Source organism: Danio rerio, chromosome 1 (genome assembly GCF_052040795.2).
Source record: "Danio rerio strain M-AB ecotype USA chromosome 1, GRCz13ab, whole genome shotgun sequence".
NCBI classification, from domain to species: domain Eukaryota; kingdom Metazoa; phylum Chordata; class Actinopteri; order Cypriniformes; family Danionidae; genus Danio; species Danio rerio.
Window position 1 is genome coordinate 52,475,679 of NC_141021.1, and position 18,185 is coordinate 52,493,863.

The window sequence follows — 18,185 nt, forward strand, 5'->3', positions numbered from 1 at the left end:
TTTTGCAAAACCAACACTTTTAGATGGCTGTTGCGGATTTTTTCGCTTCAGCGTGGAACATTCAGATAATTTGTGCCCTTTCTTGTGGCAGTAGTAACACTCTATTGCCTCTTTAGGTCGGGAAGTAGCAGTCGGAATATGTGGAAAATTCACAGACTGAACAGTGGGATTTTTATCCGATCGGACTGGATAGAACACATTTTTGTGCGTAAGCACAAACTCATCTGCCAACACAGCTGCCTGTGACAACGACATAACTTTTTGTTCTTTAAGGTATACCACTACACGTTCAGGCAATCTATCTTTAAATTCTTCAAGCAAAATTAATTCTCTTAACGAATTAAAGTCAGTGGCCTTACTTGCATTACACCATTTATCAAAAAGAACGCCTTTTTCTCGCGCGTACTCAACAAAAGTCTGGCTAGAAAGCTTTTTGTGATTTCTAAATTTCTGTCTGTATGCTTCAGGTACGAGTTCATAAGCACGGAGGATTGCTGATTTAGCAGTATCATAATTAAGGCTGTCCTCTAAGGACAGTGTAGCAAAAACCTCCTGTGCCTTTCCAACCAATTTGCACTGGAGAAGAAGGGACCATGAATCTTTAGGCCAGCGAAAAGAAGCCGCTATGCGCTCGAAAGCGCTAAAATATGTATCGACTTCGGATTCTCTAAATATTGGTACGAGAGATACATATTTGCTTATATCGAAGGTGGTTGAGGTTGGATCGCCCACCGGAGCAACAGAGGTCTCAGCACGGGTGGACTGCGCAGCCACTTTAGGAGGAGTTTTTAAAGCCTCCAACTCCAGCTGACGCAGCTTCACCTCTTTTTCGGCCGTAATTTCAAGCCTGCGGATTTCGAGTCTCAGTTCCCTCTCAGCCTGACGCGCTTGTGCCCTTTCCTGTGCCTCAAACTGTAAACGGGCCAGGCGAACTTTTAAACGTCCATCCTCTTTAGACCCAGAATAAACGGGGGAAAACGGATCGAAAGGTGACAGTGTTGGCTTGCCTTCAGTGAGCGCAGCCGCAGCACCGCTTTCATTTCGCCCTTCATCCGGCTCATCTGCACTTGAGCTTTGCGCGCCAGCACCAAGAAACTCGGTTTCTTCCTCTTCCACAACAGGCATTTTGAGAACCTTTAATTCAACCAACCTTTCGTATAAGGCACTCTTAATATTTTTCTTAAGAGCTTGTTTTACCACTGAAATTTTGAAATGGTCCGCTATCTGTATTAAATCATCTTTTCTACAGCGGTCGAATTGTTCTACGGTTGGATTATTAATAAATGTCTGTAAATCAAACAATGCCATCCTGTTTATTTACTTATACCAGAAACAACACAGAGAGAAATGTGTGTGTGTGTGTGCGCTTGTTTACCTGAGCAGCGCGTTCCGCGGGTCGGGCCTACTGTGGGCCTTTGTAAATTAGCAGGTTGCTTTCACACTCAAACTATAAATACAAACAATTTTAATTGTTTAAAAATGGGTTAAATGATCCCGGACGAGCCCCCAAAAAGTTTACAAACCCCTGATGTTAGTCTAGGGTGTGGGGTTTGACATTTATTTAATTAAAATATATTTATATAAATAGTGAATGAGTGGAAAGACAACCACAGTAATGCCAAAAAATGTGTGCTTTTATTTACAATCCCAAAGTGAACAACAACAACGAATTAATCAAAAATAAAGAAAAAGTAAGTAAAGCAAAAATATACTATTTACAATATGTACAACACTGAAACAAATAAAGACGGGAAAAACAAGAGAGCTGGCAGAAGGGACGCGGGCGGCGCTAAAGAAATGAAAAGAACAAAACCCAAACTAAATCTAACTTCCCAGAAGCATCTAGCTAACTAACTATATGAAAAACAGTATAATTAACACACGAAGATCTTCCGAGTCCTAACTATATCTACTCTATCTATCTATTCAAAAAGTACAAGGAGTGGCGCTCGCCCCTAACCTAGTGTACTAGACAGCAGAGCAGTCCTGAGTGTTGCGAAATGTATGTCACGTGACCTTCTTACCTGTCCGCTTCGTCCAAGCCTCGTAAACAACGATAAACTAAGAACAATGTACGAATAACGGACGGATAACGTGCACACAGAAACAAGCAACAACAAAACACAGTTAGACGGGGTAATTTCTAAACGCACGCGGTAAATACAAACAAGCGACAAACAGCAAAAGAGAAAAATGCAAGCAAGAGAACAAGAAAACAAGAAAGCAAGAAAACAAGAAAACAAGAAAGAGCGAGTGGTCTGGCGCGCGCTTTTAAGACGGGTGGTCTTTGCTCATTGGATGTGACGTAAGAGTGACGTAACCGGGGAGGAATGACTGACAGCTGAATGGACCAATGAACAGAACCTGAGAATACATGAGAGCAGATACGGGAGAACAGAGCGAGAGAGAGAGAGAGAGAGAGAGAAAAAACACAGAGAAAACAGAGCACAAAAAACACAAATACATAACAGTTGCAAAGCATTTACATCTTGTGTGTTTAATTGATGACATCATCACTGACTAGTCGACTTCGACTCGACTTTGATAACATAAAAGTCGATTTCCAAAAATCTTCAACCCCTAATATATATGGAGACTGAGTCCTCTCTTTTTTACACTATAAATGAAAGAAAAAAGTTCGCACAAACTAACATTTAAAAATCACATGACTTGCATTTCCATGCAGTATTTCATCAAGTGATGTATTTTTTTACAGAATTCAAAGCTAGTCTTTTTCATATTTCGAAAGATAATGGTGAAAACAGCTGTCAAACAAAATTAGACTTTTAAATTTTACCCCGTTGCTTTACATAAAGCTATTACATGCCTTAAGCAGACTTAAAAGAGTGTGTGACATTTATGAAATATTAATGATTCTTTGGTCCTTTTTGGGGTTTGAAAAAAGTCCCCAAAATTGCGTTTCACGAACATGAACATTCTACAAGAAGTCACCTTTGATTTTTGATTTTTTTCATTCTGCATGAATGGAAAGACTTTGAAGTGAGTCAATGATTGACAGAATTGCTTTTTTACTCTGACATGAGCTTTGCCTTTTAGTCTGTATGGGATATTCAGTGTGCTGTAAGTACTGCTTTTTGCTGCTTTGGCCAAGGTCAAAGGAGAGTTTCATCATTTTTATTCTGTCTTGAAATAATAACAGGTTCATCTTCCATTTGCATTCTAAGATTGCTTATTATTCGAGGCTTTTAGGAGGTTTTTATTTTTATTTTTTTTTAGTTTGATGCAGTCGGTAGTCCACTTTTCTCCTCTTTTCACATTTACATCAAACTCCATTTCAGAGATGAACTCCTGAATGAGTGTAAATTATTGTCTGCAGAGTTCAGCGAAGCCACCGGAAACATAATTCACTGGACATTATAGATGGCCCATGAGTCATTTTGGCCTTTCTCTGCTGATTTTCTGATTCTCTAGTGTTTTAACGCAGGGCCCTTCAGATAAAACAGTCATCAGAACTTGTGACATCGGCACTAAAATGAAAGAAACATGCCTTTATTTCCTTCTATCCTTTCCTTTTACCATAGCGGCTCTTCCTGTCAGCATGCGCCCACACACGCCTCTCTCTAATGTCTTTTCAAGTGCTGAATCTGTGAGTGGTAACAGAGAGACGGTGTACGAACAGAGAGGTCTGTGTATGTCCTGCTGTTTGCTATGAATCCTCCATCTCTTCAGCACTCTACTAATCGCTGCTGTTGCCTCTCAATAGTCAGGTTACCCATGGAGTGAAAACAAGCTCCATTGTTATAGGACTGTCATAGTGTTGGGGAAAGTGAGTCCGCAGTCTGCCTGAAGCTGTGACTCAGATTTTTTTCTCATCGTAAACTTTTAAAGCAGATTGCTCCAGCAGACATTTAGATGTGTAGTCAGCAGTTCCTGTCTTCCCACACAGAGCAAAACATGGTCTTATAATGTTTAAGTGCTAGCCAGAAGAGCTCCTGACTGGAAAATGTTGTAGGAGTGCCTCAAGGCTTTGTCCTAGGCCCGTTTACATTGTTGAACTAAACATCGTCTTTACATGATTTTTTCGCCCAGTGTCCTCTGGGACATTTTCAGTGTCTCTTGTGATATTTTTACCCACACCCTTAGTTGTTTGGAGTGTGCGTATCTGCATCAGTGGATAAGATGTTACAACGTGGGCACATCCATAAAGAAGCTGTCGTATGGACAAGATTACAGAGTCCTGCTTCATTTGGAAGTCTTTGGAAATTTGACACGCTCTTTTACCAAAAAAGGAGCCATATGAATTTTACATTTGCTGGCCGTGTTCTTGGGTAGCTAAATATTTAGACGTTTGTAAGTCTACCGCAACTACCACCCACATTTTGCAAGCCACCTCCGGAGCGCTGATAAATATTGTTTTAAATCGAGGGCAGTCAGTGGGAGGATTGCATCGCCTGGGTGTCTATTATGCAGTTTGTGGAGAGCGAGAGAGAGAACTAGTCGCTGTCACCGCTACAGAGCAGAGAGAAGCCCCAGGGGCCACCTGGGGAACGTGGTTGGCAGCGGTGCCTTGAATGTGAATTCATTTCCGCTGTCAACACCGCGGCCCTGTTGAGCATTAAGAGACTCCAGCGTGTTTATGTGGGAAGGGGCCGTTTACATGGGAGGCGCATTCCGGACGCATCTGCCTGTTTTGGCAGCTACTTGTCTGAAATGCTTCATCTCTAGACAGTTTATGGCCATAGAGGAGGGAAGGTCAACTAAAAGGCTTTAGAACCTTCAAAGGCACATTATTGCTCAGTCGCATGATTGAATGACTTCACAATCACTTCTTAACCTTCAAAGACACCTGTCTCAAGGATCCAGACTTTGGCGAACGTGCATTTCAGACAGGAAGAGACCATCTTGGCTGCCTTTTTGTGTGATTTTATGGCAGGGATGAATCTGAAATCGATGAGACCGCAGTTAGAGTGCAGCCCTGAAACAACCTTGCAGGTTTTTTTTCTAGCTGACTCAAAATAACTTGTGAACCCTGGTTCTTGGAATCTGTTCAACTTGGATTTTCAAACTGTTCTTGCCATTTCTATGTGCAATTAGCATTAGGCCGTCTGTGCAATTTCAGTCAGAGGTAGCGATTACATGCCGCTTCGCCCATTATTGCTCACTTCAGTGGCTTGACTGTATTAACGCATTTAGAAGCATTGTTGTGGCTCAACTCATACCTGAAATAGTCACCGTTGTTGCTCCTATTTCTTAAAGCTGAACTGATTGTGCCTTTTCTATTCCAGTCCATTTAAACGTAAGCGGCGAACATGATAGACAATTGAAATTTGTTGTGTGTTTAAATACAAACATGTGCAATTAAAATGTTTGAATATGTTCTTTTGAAGGGTTATAGCTAACACTTCAAATATTTAAGTTTACAAGTCGTACCCATGGAAAGATGGGTATTTTTGGTATTTTTAGCTGAAACTTCACATTAGGCTTGGGCTGTAAAACTGTAATATGGTATACGCGGGATCTAAAAAATTGCAATGATATCAGTTTCAATACTGTCATAAAAACAATACACTTATATAGGAGACAATGATTTAATATAAAATATAATTTATTTAATGCCTAAAAATGTGTTTGTGTGGTTGTCATCACAGGACAGCATAGAGGAGTTTTCAACTGCACAACTTCTGCAGTTTGGCAGTATTTCGGGATTCGCCAGAACGAGAAGAAAGAGGCGGTAAATATGAAAGTGTCAATTTGCAAATTGTGCTACAAAAAGTAGACTTTGAGAGATGGAAATACCTCAAACCTAAGGTCGCATATATGGTATTCAGTTTCTGAATGGTTTAGGCACAAGCCAACAATTTGGTGAGGCTGTCTGAGCCTTACGTCATAATTTTTTAATATGCACGGTAATACCGTATACTGAGGTAAAATAGGGAGGTTTGACAGTATCAAAATGTGGATACCGCCCAAGCTTACTTCACTTACTCACTCTAGGGACATCAGAGACTTATTTTACATCAATATTTTACAGCATAAAATATTACAGCATAAGCATGCGCCCTTTAGCTAAAGTCAGTGTATTGACATCATTTGTACAAAGCATCTCAGGTGATGTTAATGCCTAATAACAAACAGTTAAAGTCAGAATTATTAGTCCCCCTTTGAATTTCTTTTTCTTTTTTAAATATTTCCCAAATGATGTTTAACAGAGCAAGGAAATTTTCACAGTTTGTCTAAAAATATTTTTTCTTCTGGAGAAAGTTTTATTTGTTTTATTTTGGCGAAAATAAAAACAGTTTTTAGTTATTCAAAAACCATTTTAAGGTCAAAATTATTAGCCCCTTTAAGCTATATATTTATTTTTTCCGATAGTCTACAGAGCAAACCATTGTTTTACAATAACTTGCCTAATTACCCTAACCTGCCTAGTTAACCTAACTAACCTAGTTAAGCCTTTAAATGTCTCTTTAAGCTGTATAGAAGTGTCTTGAAATACATCTTGTCAAATCATGGCAAAGATAAAATAAATCAGTTGTTAGAAATTAGTAATTACTGGGTGTCTGCAGGGTCTTAAAAATTATTAAAAGTTGATAAATTTATTATGAGAAAATTAAGGCCCTTAAAAGGTATAAAAAAGTCCTAATCGCATTTTTATCAGGTCTTAAATTTTGTTCAAAAGCATAAATATATTTATTTTCCAACTAATATTAACAACGCCGTGCTCGATCCACGCAATTAGTTCGGGCCGGGTTCCGTCCAGGTGATGTCACGTAATGTGCGAAAAACATGGAAAGAGGTGATGTGACGCTCACCACATGTAGTGAAAGCATAGAGCAAAACAGATGGCAAAATGGTAAGTTTGCGTACTCCTTGTTGGAGAAAGACGATATTAAACAGTTGCTGAAGCCTGTCGCTGAAAACAACAACGTAATTTATTATTTCAAGTCATTTTTTTGTGTATCTGAGTTCATGGTTGTGCTCCATTGATTTATTTAACTCCAACTGTTTATTAACAACTGTTTATTAAGTTAAACCTTTGATACTGATTAGTACTTGAAGTGGCGATGAGGTCTTAAAATATTACAAGAAGGTTATTAATAAGTCTTTAAAAGATATTGAAATTACCCCTTGCATACACCCTGTATTAAAACTATTATGTTTAGAAATGTGTTAAAAAAATCTGCTTTCCGTTAAACAGAAATTGGGGGAAAAAATCAAAAGGGCGGCTTATAATTCAGGGGGGAATAATAATTCTGACTTCAACTTTAAGTTGTAGTTGATTCATTAAAATATTATAAATAACTACTTAAAAGCTAAGAGGCCTACTATGAGATATATAAATTTGTATTATTATGTTTAATCGTATTAAATATGGAACATGAACATTTAATGTTTGGAAAATTACCATTCGGAAACTTCCAGTCTTTCCTGTCAGGTTTGACACATTAACTTTAAACTCGAACTAAGATTGAAAAAAGCCCATTTTTAGATATTAATGCGGCTTTATCAGGTTTTTTACGATGAAGGGCTCACTTTTTCCTCCATACATGTGCCAGCTGCAAATGGCACTTCTCCTTCCAGGAGCCGATATTCAGCTCAGTTTGATTAATCGAGCCTCTGATTCTTCAGTTAGATTGGTTCAGTTAATCAATATCAATTAAATGCTGCTGTCAAAGCTGGCCTGCAGTTCTGTGGTCCCAACTGGAAATTCATCAGCACTTTCTCAACTTGGTAGCAGCCCGCACTCCAGAGAGCTTTAAATGAGTTTTACTAATTGATCAAATGTTTGAGTCATGAATTTGTGTGTGAAATGCCACCTGATGAATATTCATGCTTGTCATTCTCCTAACCTGCTAATGTTATTTCTCTCATTACCTGACGAGCGTTTTGGGTTTTCGCCCCATATTAACACAGAATTCTATTCTTGGGCGCCAGCAAATGCTGATGGTTAATTAAATTTATGCTGGTGCTATAATTTACAGCCTGGTTACAGTGCGAAACAAGCTCTCTTCTCAGCCTTCAGATTGTCCTTGTTAATTTTCATGCTGTGTTGTTCTATTGTTACCCTGAATAATACATTGGATCAGGCCACAGAGATCCACAAATTCCAAGTGTTATTTACATGTTCCTTTATTTTTTGCACCTCTGTTTTTCTGTACTTTCACTCTACTTTCTTTTCTTCTCATTTCAATCTCAACGTCTGTATTTAATATCAACTTTCAGTCCTTATGCTGTAACTCCTGTCTAGCTGTCAAATGTGTCTTTTTTTCCTGAATGTCCACTTGGGTGTATTGGATTGCTGTTCGCAGTTAACCGGCTTTCAGAGTTTTTATATATACTGTACCTTTGTGTGTGTGTGTGTGTGTGTGTGTGTCTGTGTGTGTAGAAAACCCAATTAAACAGAGTTTACTGTTGTGTTCAGGCAAGCTAGTTTACAAGAACAAGAAGCCACTTACAGGATTTCTCTTGACTTTATCACCAAAGCAGAAAATCACCTAATTATCACCTTTCCCTTCTATGGACTTCTGCTCTTCTTATCGAGACCCATTTGGGTTATTGATCTGTAGTTTGGATGGAGTTATTTGGTTTTAGCAGTTGTTCAGGTTTTATTTTTTCAACCTATTTAGGTTGAAGGTTTTTTTGTTGTTTTATTATTTGTAGATGCTAAGCCTTCAGCCGCTGACTTTCAAGTGGTGGGTTACAGTCCTTGTTATGTTTAAAAGAATGCAGAAAGCCCTTGTTTACTAAGCGCAGTAGTTGAGTTGACAAGATGTCTGAATCTTCCAATTTTCCTTTCATCCTGACAAAAAGCTTCAAGCGACGATTACTGTTTTCAAAGTCTTTTTAAAGTAGTCTATCACGGCGTGAGTCTCCAGACACAACAGTTAGTTATGCACCATTTGTTTTTGTTTTTTTTTGCCTGTGTTATGATTTGTAGAATATTAATATTATTATTATTATTAATAACAATAATAATAATAATAATAATAATAATTATTATTATTAATTCAAATATTATTATTATTAATTAATATTATTATTATTATATTGTTATTGTTGTTATTATTATTATTATTTTTATTATTTATTATTTTTAATTTTTTATTATTATTATTATTTAAATAATAATAATTATTATTATTATTATTATTATCATATTGTTATTGTTGTTATTATTATTATTTTTATTATTATTTAAAATATTATTATTATTAAATATAACAATTATTATTATATTGTTATTATTATTATTATTATTATTAAATTATTATTATTATTATTATTATTATATTGTTATGTTGTTATTATTATTATAATAATTATTATCATTATCAATATTATATATAATTATTATTATTATTATTAATAATAGTAGGGGGCCTAGGGGTGTCAAAATTAATGGTTTCTTTGGTGCACTGTGATGCAGACGTGGACAATTCGGTATCGCTTATCGGTTCAGTAAAAGATCAAAACCGGTTATCGTGTACTGATGTCATTTATCTTGTATGCGCTATGTCCTGGTAGAATACTATGTCGTGAGGAAAATGCAGAAACTCTGCACAATTTTCTGCTGGACAGTCATACACTGAAACTAAAGTTACAGCGGAAGGAGAGGGGTCTGGATGCAGACCTGGTGCAGTGTAATCTGGGCTGCATCCAATGCTTCTTTATAGTCTCACCTAACCCCACCCCTAACCATACCCCTCACAATGAGGTCACTAGCTCCAGTTGAGTGCATTGTGTCTAACAATTCAGCTTGCATCATAAAGGCTGCATCCAGATACTATTAAGCAGAAGCCCCCCTTTGCATTCCCATGGAGAAAATGAAAGTAAACTCCATTTAGCAGAGCGAGTTTTCTCCGCTGTGTCTATCTTGGTCAGCTGTGATCACCGCTGTCGTTTATCAGCATCACTCATCGGTGAACAGTGCCAGGGCGTTAGAGTCAATCTCAGTCTTTTCTGTTGATCTTGTGACCAATCATGGGCGTTTAATAATTCGCTCGACAACTCTCAGAAAGCAGGCGGATAATATTTACCTTTGTTAATTGCTTTAAATTATGATGTTGTTCTGTGCATGTACTTGACTTTTCTTTGAGCAGGTCAAATTAAAGGTACAGTTCATATATCTGACTGCTTGTATTAAAGGAAAAGATTTTTCAAAGATGCAATCCAGTGTTACATGCGTGATGGATTGGCTGATGTAAAGCTGCTCTTGGCTGGTGAGGTGATGACGCAGCTCCCACTGACAGGCTAGGGGTCAGAGTCCGCCTAAGCTGAGGCACATCACCAAAGATGCGCTTAATCTTTATAAATAAACTGCTAATTAGAATTTAGCACAACTACATTCTTGCCTGAAAAACTCTTAAAACTTTCATTTGGAACACTACAGAGTAGTATTTTTAAAAACGTGAGGGTTGTCTCATCCGCCATTAGCTTTCGCTGGTTACACTGCAATGCATTCTGGGATACATGTGCTTTGTAAGTTTGCACAAGTCACCTCTCGAAGCATCCTCGGCAAAAGGGGCAAAGCAAGTACATAATCGGAAGTTTTATACGGTCATGGCAAGATGTGAACTTTGAATTGGAACAGTACTTTGGCGACAGACACAAGGACACAAGAACGCAAGTACAGACAAGAACGCATATTGAGAAACAGCCACGGTGTAATGTCTCGGCTGTGTATTTAAAAATGGCACTTTGTTTTTATTCTCCTGGCTTGTGCACGAGCTAGTGACACCAATAGCGTTCAGCTGCACATCTTGCTCCTGTTTCGTACCCTTTTGCAGTGCTCTCAAAAGGGTACACAAAAAGCGATACATTACGGTAACTTTTGACAGCAGAAATGGTCATAAAAGCGTACCTAACCATACTGTACCACTCAATGAAAACAGCCCATTAATTTGATGACAGAAAGAGCACTTCACATCAAAGTCATCAGAAATACACTTTTGTAGAAAACACTTTGAAGGACATTTCTTAAACTCAGAAATTTGTTATGTATGAAGTCAAAGTCCAAAGACTTTCATTCACAAGAGATGTATGTGGGTCATTCTTGTAATGTGCTGAGTGTACTTGTGTTCAGGTGTGACAGCTATTTCCTCAAGTTCACACATCAGTCAACGTCAGTTCAGGGAGACACTTCAAATTCTCTACTGAATGATAACATGATCCTAAAGCCAAGGTAAATGTCTCAGTTATATTTCCTTTGGGATTTTTTCTTCTGACATCACGATTAAACTTTGCACAAGGTAAGAGATGGCTGCATTTATGGCATAAAACAGGGCTGTCAAACTCGGTTCTTGGAAGGTTGCAGTTTAGTTCCAACCCTATTTTAGTACAATTACCTGGTGGTTTCAAACAAGACTAAAGCACTCAATTGGTTAGATCAGGTGTGTTAATTTAGCGTGCTTTCACACCTGCCTTATTTAGTTCGATTGAATCGCACTAGAGTTCGTTTTCTCTTTTGGTGCGGTTCGTTTGGGCAGGTGAGAATGCAGCAATCGTACTCGAGTGCGCACCAAAAGCGGACCAAATAAGCGTACCGAGACCTGCTTGAAGAGGTGGTCTCGGTGCGCTTTCAAACGAACCCTGGAGCGGTTCGTTTGTGGTGAGAATATGATCCGTACTAAAACAGGTCCAACCGCAAAAAGTACTGCGCGTTTTGGACTAATTCAGCTGCCGTAGGCCGATGCGCTGTGCATTATGGGATATGGAGGAAAAATATTTGTTGACAGCGCCTGATGGATCGTTGGTAATATTTACGCAAGATGACCATTTCGCAGTTTAACTAAATTAATTCACGCCTCCTCCTGAAGTGACGAGCGATGCATTAAACACTGTTTTCCAGCTGCGGTTTTCCAGCTGCGCTTCATTTTCGTAATGTATAGTTTGTCTAAAGCAGGGATACAATCAGCCAGCGCAGTCGTCTCTCCAGAGTAAAAGGTTTTGTTTACCTGCGGGAGTTCACTGGCAGTTTCCCGGACGTGAATTCTGACCAATCAATAAGCAGTTTAGGAAATATGTTCAACAACATCTGGCCAATGAGAGATGTGGATTTTGTCAGATGACTGCATTTTGGTTCGTTTCAACTGGTTCGGACCAAAGCCAGCAGTGTGGTGTGAAAACAACCCAAAGACGGCAGAAGATGCAACAATGTATCATTTATTACCTTTGGTCCGGACCAAATGAAGCGAACTACAGATGTGAAAGCACCCTTACACACAAAGTGTGGCATAAAATAACATATGGGTAGTGTTTGAAGAATTAAACTGCAATAAACTTTGAAACTGTTTATCATCCATTACCATGACAACACTAATTACATTATTTGGAATGTGTGACTGATAATGCTACGTTACATCCATATACTTCCTGTGCCTTTGGGATCACCTGAAGGGGTTTCGTAACCTCTGACAGGGGCGGTCTGACCCCCAATGCGCATGTTTGCTCTCCCTCGCAACTCAAGTGTGAATGTGAAACTGTCTGGTATGGCGGAGCGGCGTTAGACAAACAGAACAACTATTGTGCACATCTGCGTGGAACAATGTAATCTCTGACGTGTGGTTGAAGATGCTGTAAGGGTAGTGTTGGGTTTCACGGGCTGTATTTACATTTCTCCAGACTGTTTTGGCGGCTTCTTTGTCAGAAATGAACCCACATACTCAAGGTATGCATGAGCACAGTGGTGTTGTCATAGCTGGGCTGGATTGGGTGTTAAATACATATTACTTCTTGCGGTTGTAGTGGAGTGTGCATTGATTTGTGCATGGGTGTTCCCGACTGGTTGGCTTTGGCAATTAAATCGCCTTTTCTAGCATTTTTAAAGCAGTAATAAATTGCTGTTTATTTAGTTTAGAATAGAAATGTTTTACAAAAGGCTTGATTGAATTGAAGTGATTGCAGTGCTTGTGGCCAAAGTGAAATCAATTTTCAGAACTTCCTATTTGCTTTTGTAAAATGTGCACCTTTCATTTTGTTTGTTACCCTTTAAATGTACTGTAGATGTATTTACGTACTGGGAAACACCCACACACTCCTGCATTCACACATTTAGTTAATTCAGTTCACCTATAGTGCATGTCTTTGGACTGGGGAAACCGGAGCACCCGAAAGAAAACCACACAAACACATGAAGAACATGCAAACTCTTCAGAGAAATGCCTATTGATCCAGCTGGGACTCGAACCAGTGACCTTCTAGCTGTGAAGCGACAGTGCTAACCACTGAGCCACCATGCCACGATTCTACCACATTGTTTGGGTGGCTTGAAATTTGTAGGTTATTTACAAACCATCATTAGGAAATTTGCAAGCGATTTTTAAACACTTGATGATCAAGAAGACTCGAAAGAGAATTCGTTCACACTTCTTATCCAGAAGTTTGTTCCGAATCGTGTAGCTTTTTACTTAATAAATCTTAGGCGTATCCCAAATCACATAAGTAGTGAATTCACTCTGAAATAGTATTTCTATTCCTAAAGGGGAATGTAGTTCTACTGATAATTGTCACTATTTGGTAGTTTGGTTATTTATTTCACAAATTTGCCAACTGTTAAACGTCCTCTGGGAAATCCTTTGGTGATCCTTTGGGGTACTGAAGTGTATTAGGCACTTGCATTAAGAAAATGGGCTTTAAAAAAGTGTTTAATTACATTACATTATTGAACATTGTGTTAAATATATTAAATATTCAAAACGTTCAAAACCTAAAATGTGTTATTTAACGAAATCATCCCGATTTAGCGAAAATAACGAACTTTGCAAGGCAAGTTTATTTATATAGCACATTTAATGCACAGTTGCAGTTCAAAGTGCTTTACATAAACAGGAGTAAAAGAGACAAATGGAAGAAAATAAAAACCAATAATAAAAATGATTAAAAACAGATTAAAATATGTTAAAACAGGTTATAAAATAATTAAAAAGAAAAAAAAGACATAATAGGGCGATCTGTCGGACGTAGCACAGTGCTTATTCATTAAAGGCACAGCTAAACAGATTTGAATTTGCCTAATGCTGGAGCACATCTGATCATTTCTAGAAGCTGGTTCCAGCAGCGAGGGGCGCAGTAGCTGAAGGCTGATTCACCCTGCTTTGATTGAACTCTTGGAATTTCTAGTTTATATGATCCTAATGATCTAAGTGATCTATTAGGTTTGTATTCAGTGAGCTTATCTGTAATGTATTAAGGTTCTAGGCCATGTAGGCATTTATAGACGAGTACTAATGCTTTAAAATCTATTAGAATGTAACTGGGAGCCTGAGGACAGGTGTGATGTGCTCTGATTTTCTGGTTCTGGTCAGAATCCTGGCCGCAACATTCTGGATGAACTGCAACTGTCTGACTGTCTATTTGGGAAGACCGGTAAGGAGTGCATTACGGTAATCCACTCTGCTGCTGATAAAAGCATGAACAAGTCCTCACCGGAAACAAAGCATCTTATTCTTGCAGTTTACTGCTTAGACATGACTATTGAATCTCAGATCTGACTCAGAGTCACACCAAGATTCTTATCCTTATTTTTTGTTGTTTGTCCCTTTGCGCCAAGATACGCATTCACCTTGAAAACCTCATCTCTGTTCCCAAACGCAATCACTTCAGTTTTCTTTTTGTTTAAATGAAGAAAGTTTTGGCACCTCCAACTGTTAATTTCATCAATGCATTGGCAGAGGGTGTCAACGGGTCTGCATTTAACAGTTGCAGATGTTAAATGCCAGTGCATTCTTCCAGCCTATAAAAGCATTGGCAAAAGAAAAATGTTTGGTGAAGTTTTGCAATCTTTCTACAACTTTCATCATTAAATCTGAAAAGCCTCAGTCAAAACCGAAATATTGAGCGAGTTTGGGAGGGAAGTGAGATTTTGAGCTGTACAGCTATCAGTAAAGAGTCCCTTGTGGCCCCCATACCTCAGGTTGAGTACCGCAGCTCTAGTGTCTATAAAGATTCTCTGCTTTCTTTCTCATTTCCCAGGCCACTCTTAAATCCGGTCTTAAAGCCAGGCTCTTCTGCACCCTCAGTTTTTCTCTTGCTCCTCTTTTCTGTGAGCGTAAAACATTTCTCGATCGGATGGTTCCTGTCAGAACTGGAATCGCTCCTGCTGAAAGAGCGTAAATCCCAGCAGGCTTTAGATCATTCCTGTTTCTGCATCCAGCTACCCAGGTGTGGGTCTTGCTTTTTGGACGTTTTTGTCAAATTAGTATCCGCTCCTTGTCTTGACAGTCCACTTGTGCGAAGCAAAATAAAAGTGCACATTCTTCCGGAAGGAATGTAAGAGTTGCACAAATGGCTTCTTTTCACAGTGCCTAATGGCTGGATTTTTTTGCTTCGCTAATAAACCCAAAAGCTACTTGAATGTCTGGAATTCCCTGACAGCATGTCTCCTTTGTTCTCGCTCACCTTCACTCTTCTCCTTCTCACCGTATGTGAAAGAATGAGATGCACACGTCCGTCAAACCCAAGGAGGTCCATAATAGGTGGTGAAAGCTGCCGCAGGACCCGTAGAAGTATGCAACGCGACCTTTCAAAAGCAAAACTATTCCCAGTGGAGACATCAAATGCTCTAGACAAGTCCATTGCATACTTTTCAGTGCCTTCCGAAAGCAAACTGGAAACCTGCTTTAATGAAAACAAAATTCTATTGCAGGAAGAATACGCGCCATTGTTCTGATTAGACATAGGGTTGGGTACTTATATGACTAGGGGTGTAACGAAGCACAGTTGATTCGTGATCCATGCGGTTCAGAATTCTCATCAGCGGATTATTAACTTGTAGATTAATCCTAAATTTGTAACTGATGACTACAGAGAGATCACACCCTGTGTCCTTCAGGTCATTTATAATCAATACAATTACAGGTTGTAAGTTCTGTTTGAAAATAATAATAATAATTCCTTACATGTATATAGCGCTTTTTTGGACACTCAAAGCGCTTTACACAGGGGTGGCCAATCCTGTTGCTGGAGAGCAACCTTCCTGCAGATTTCAGTTGCTACCTATATCAAACACACCTGAACCAATTAATTAGGACCTGAACACCATGTGATAATTACAGGCAGGTGTGTTTAATATGGGTTGCAACTGAAATCTGCAGGAAGGTGGATCTCCAGGAACAGGATTGACCACCCCTTGCTTTACAGATTGGGGAGAATCTCCTCATCCACCACCATTGTGCAGCATCCACCTGGATGACGTGACGGCAGCCAGATTTTTTTGTGGAGAGGAGATAGTTAGGAATCCATGATGGACAGAGGCCAGCAGGCAAATATGGCCAGGCCTTACTCTTTTTCAAAGGACATCGTGGGATTTTTATTGACCACAGAGAGACAGGACCTCTGTTTTACGTCTTATGCGACGTAAAGACGGTGCTCACTGAGCAGTGTAGAGTCCCCTTCACTATACTGGGGCGTTAAGACTCACATCTTTGCTTAATTGTTTTTGGGATTCATCATTACGATTGATCACTAATACAGCTAATATCTTATTGTTTGGACAAATTAAGATGTGCAAAGCATATCCTAGCTGCACATAAATCCTAAACAAAGTTAAAAATATAGCTGAACACATACAGTATGCAATGCTAAAATGGAGAAATGAGCAGCAATACCCATAAATGTGATGAGTTGACAAGTGCATGTGTGAAGGGCATCGGCTGTATTTAACAAGTACAAAGACATTTTTATTGGTCATAACTTTTGTGAAAAAGCTCAGACATGAGAAGTTATTGCATGATAGACCGGGAGTTAAACGCTATGATTTTCCACTTAACTATTATGCCAAAAGGTAATATTTATTGTCAAATGCATTGTGTATATCATCACTTCAAATGTTTTCATGACAGGTCAGGACATGCAATAAGTTAGAAGATGTGTCATTTTCACTTAAATGTGATGCTGGTTTGTAGCATACCTCAAATGCTGACTGCTTTCTGTTATTAGCACTGTAACTAATTTAGTCTTTATTTACAGTTGAAGTCAGAATTATTAGCCCCCTTTTGAATTATTATTTTTTTATATTTCCCAAATGATGTTTAACAGAGCAAGGAAATTTTCACAGTATGTCTGATAATATTTTTTGTTTCTGGAGAAAGTCTTATTTGTTTTATTTCAGCTAAAATAAAATTAGTTTTTAATTTTTTCAAAGCCGTTTTAAGGTCAAAATTAATAGCGCCTTTAAGCTATATTTTTTTCCTTCTGTAGTCTGCAGAACAAACCATCATTGTACAATAACTTGCCTAATTACCCTAACCTGACTAGTTACCCTAATTAACATAGTTAAGCCTTTAAATGTCCCTTTAAGCTGTATAGAAGTGTCTTGAAAAATATCTAGCAAAATGTTATTTGCTGTCATCATGGCCATATAAAATAAATCAGCTATTAAATCAGATGCTCTTGTTAGCGATTTGAAACTAAGAAAAGTGCAATATAAACAAAATGTATTAATATTATTAGTTATTAGAAATGAGTTATTAAAACTGTTATGTTTAGAAATGTGCTGAAAAATATTTTCTCAGTTAAACAGAAATTGGGGGAGAAAATAAACAGGGGGCTAATAATTCTGACTAAATCTATATGGCATTATTATCATTTATTTTTTGGTGAATTGATTTGTTTTTTGTATATATTTGTTTTAATGTATAATTTTAAACTTTATTTAAACTAACAAATGATCACTGGCAGGCCTACTAAGTTTAAAGTCAGGATGAAGACAGTGGTACAAAAGTACAATATTATAAAAAAAACCCAGTGTGTAAATTTAAATTGAGTGACAGGACATTGTCACGTAAGTCCAAAAGTCTTCCCACACACACAGTGACCCCTGCTTTGTCCTTATTATTAGGGATGTCCTGATCAGGTTTTTTTGCCCTCGAGTCCGAGTCATTTATTTTTGAGTATCTCCTGATAAACCCGATCTGATACTTCTATAAAACAAATAAACTGAATAAAGAAAAGCGAAGAAACAGATCCAGGATGTTCCTTATTTTTTAAATTTAATTCACCTTATTTTAACATTCAACAACTCTGTTAACAAACACAGCACTTCTGTGAGGTAGCTTAAACAATCAAGTAATAGATGACATAAATATTTCACTTTTGGACTTTAGTGCAGCAGTAAATATAAAAATAATCTAATATAAAAACAAATAGCCCCTCAAAAATACCCGACAGGCAATGCCAAGTTTAAATATCTCACAGTTTGCTATGGCAGTGTTGTCGTCATCAACTTA

General features: G+C 38.2%; 1 protein-coding gene across 11 annotated transcripts in view; it reads left to right on the forward strand.

The window, feature by feature from the left end:
• Positions 1 to 18,185, forward strand: part of gstcd (glutathione S-transferase, C-terminal domain containing) — a 158,396-nt gene that overhangs the window by 81,917 nt on the left and 58,294 nt on the right. For 5 of the 11 annotated variants that reach the window (XR_015475610.1, XR_015475612.1, XR_015475614.1 and 2 more), the window contains one exon: positions 5,610 to 5,692. The exons of the other annotated variants lie outside the window; for them this stretch is intronic. The gene's annotated coding sequence lies outside the window, so the exon portion shown is untranslated. The remainder of the gene's footprint in view (positions 1 to 5,609; positions 5,693 to 18,185) is intronic. 11 annotated transcript variants of the gene reach the window in all.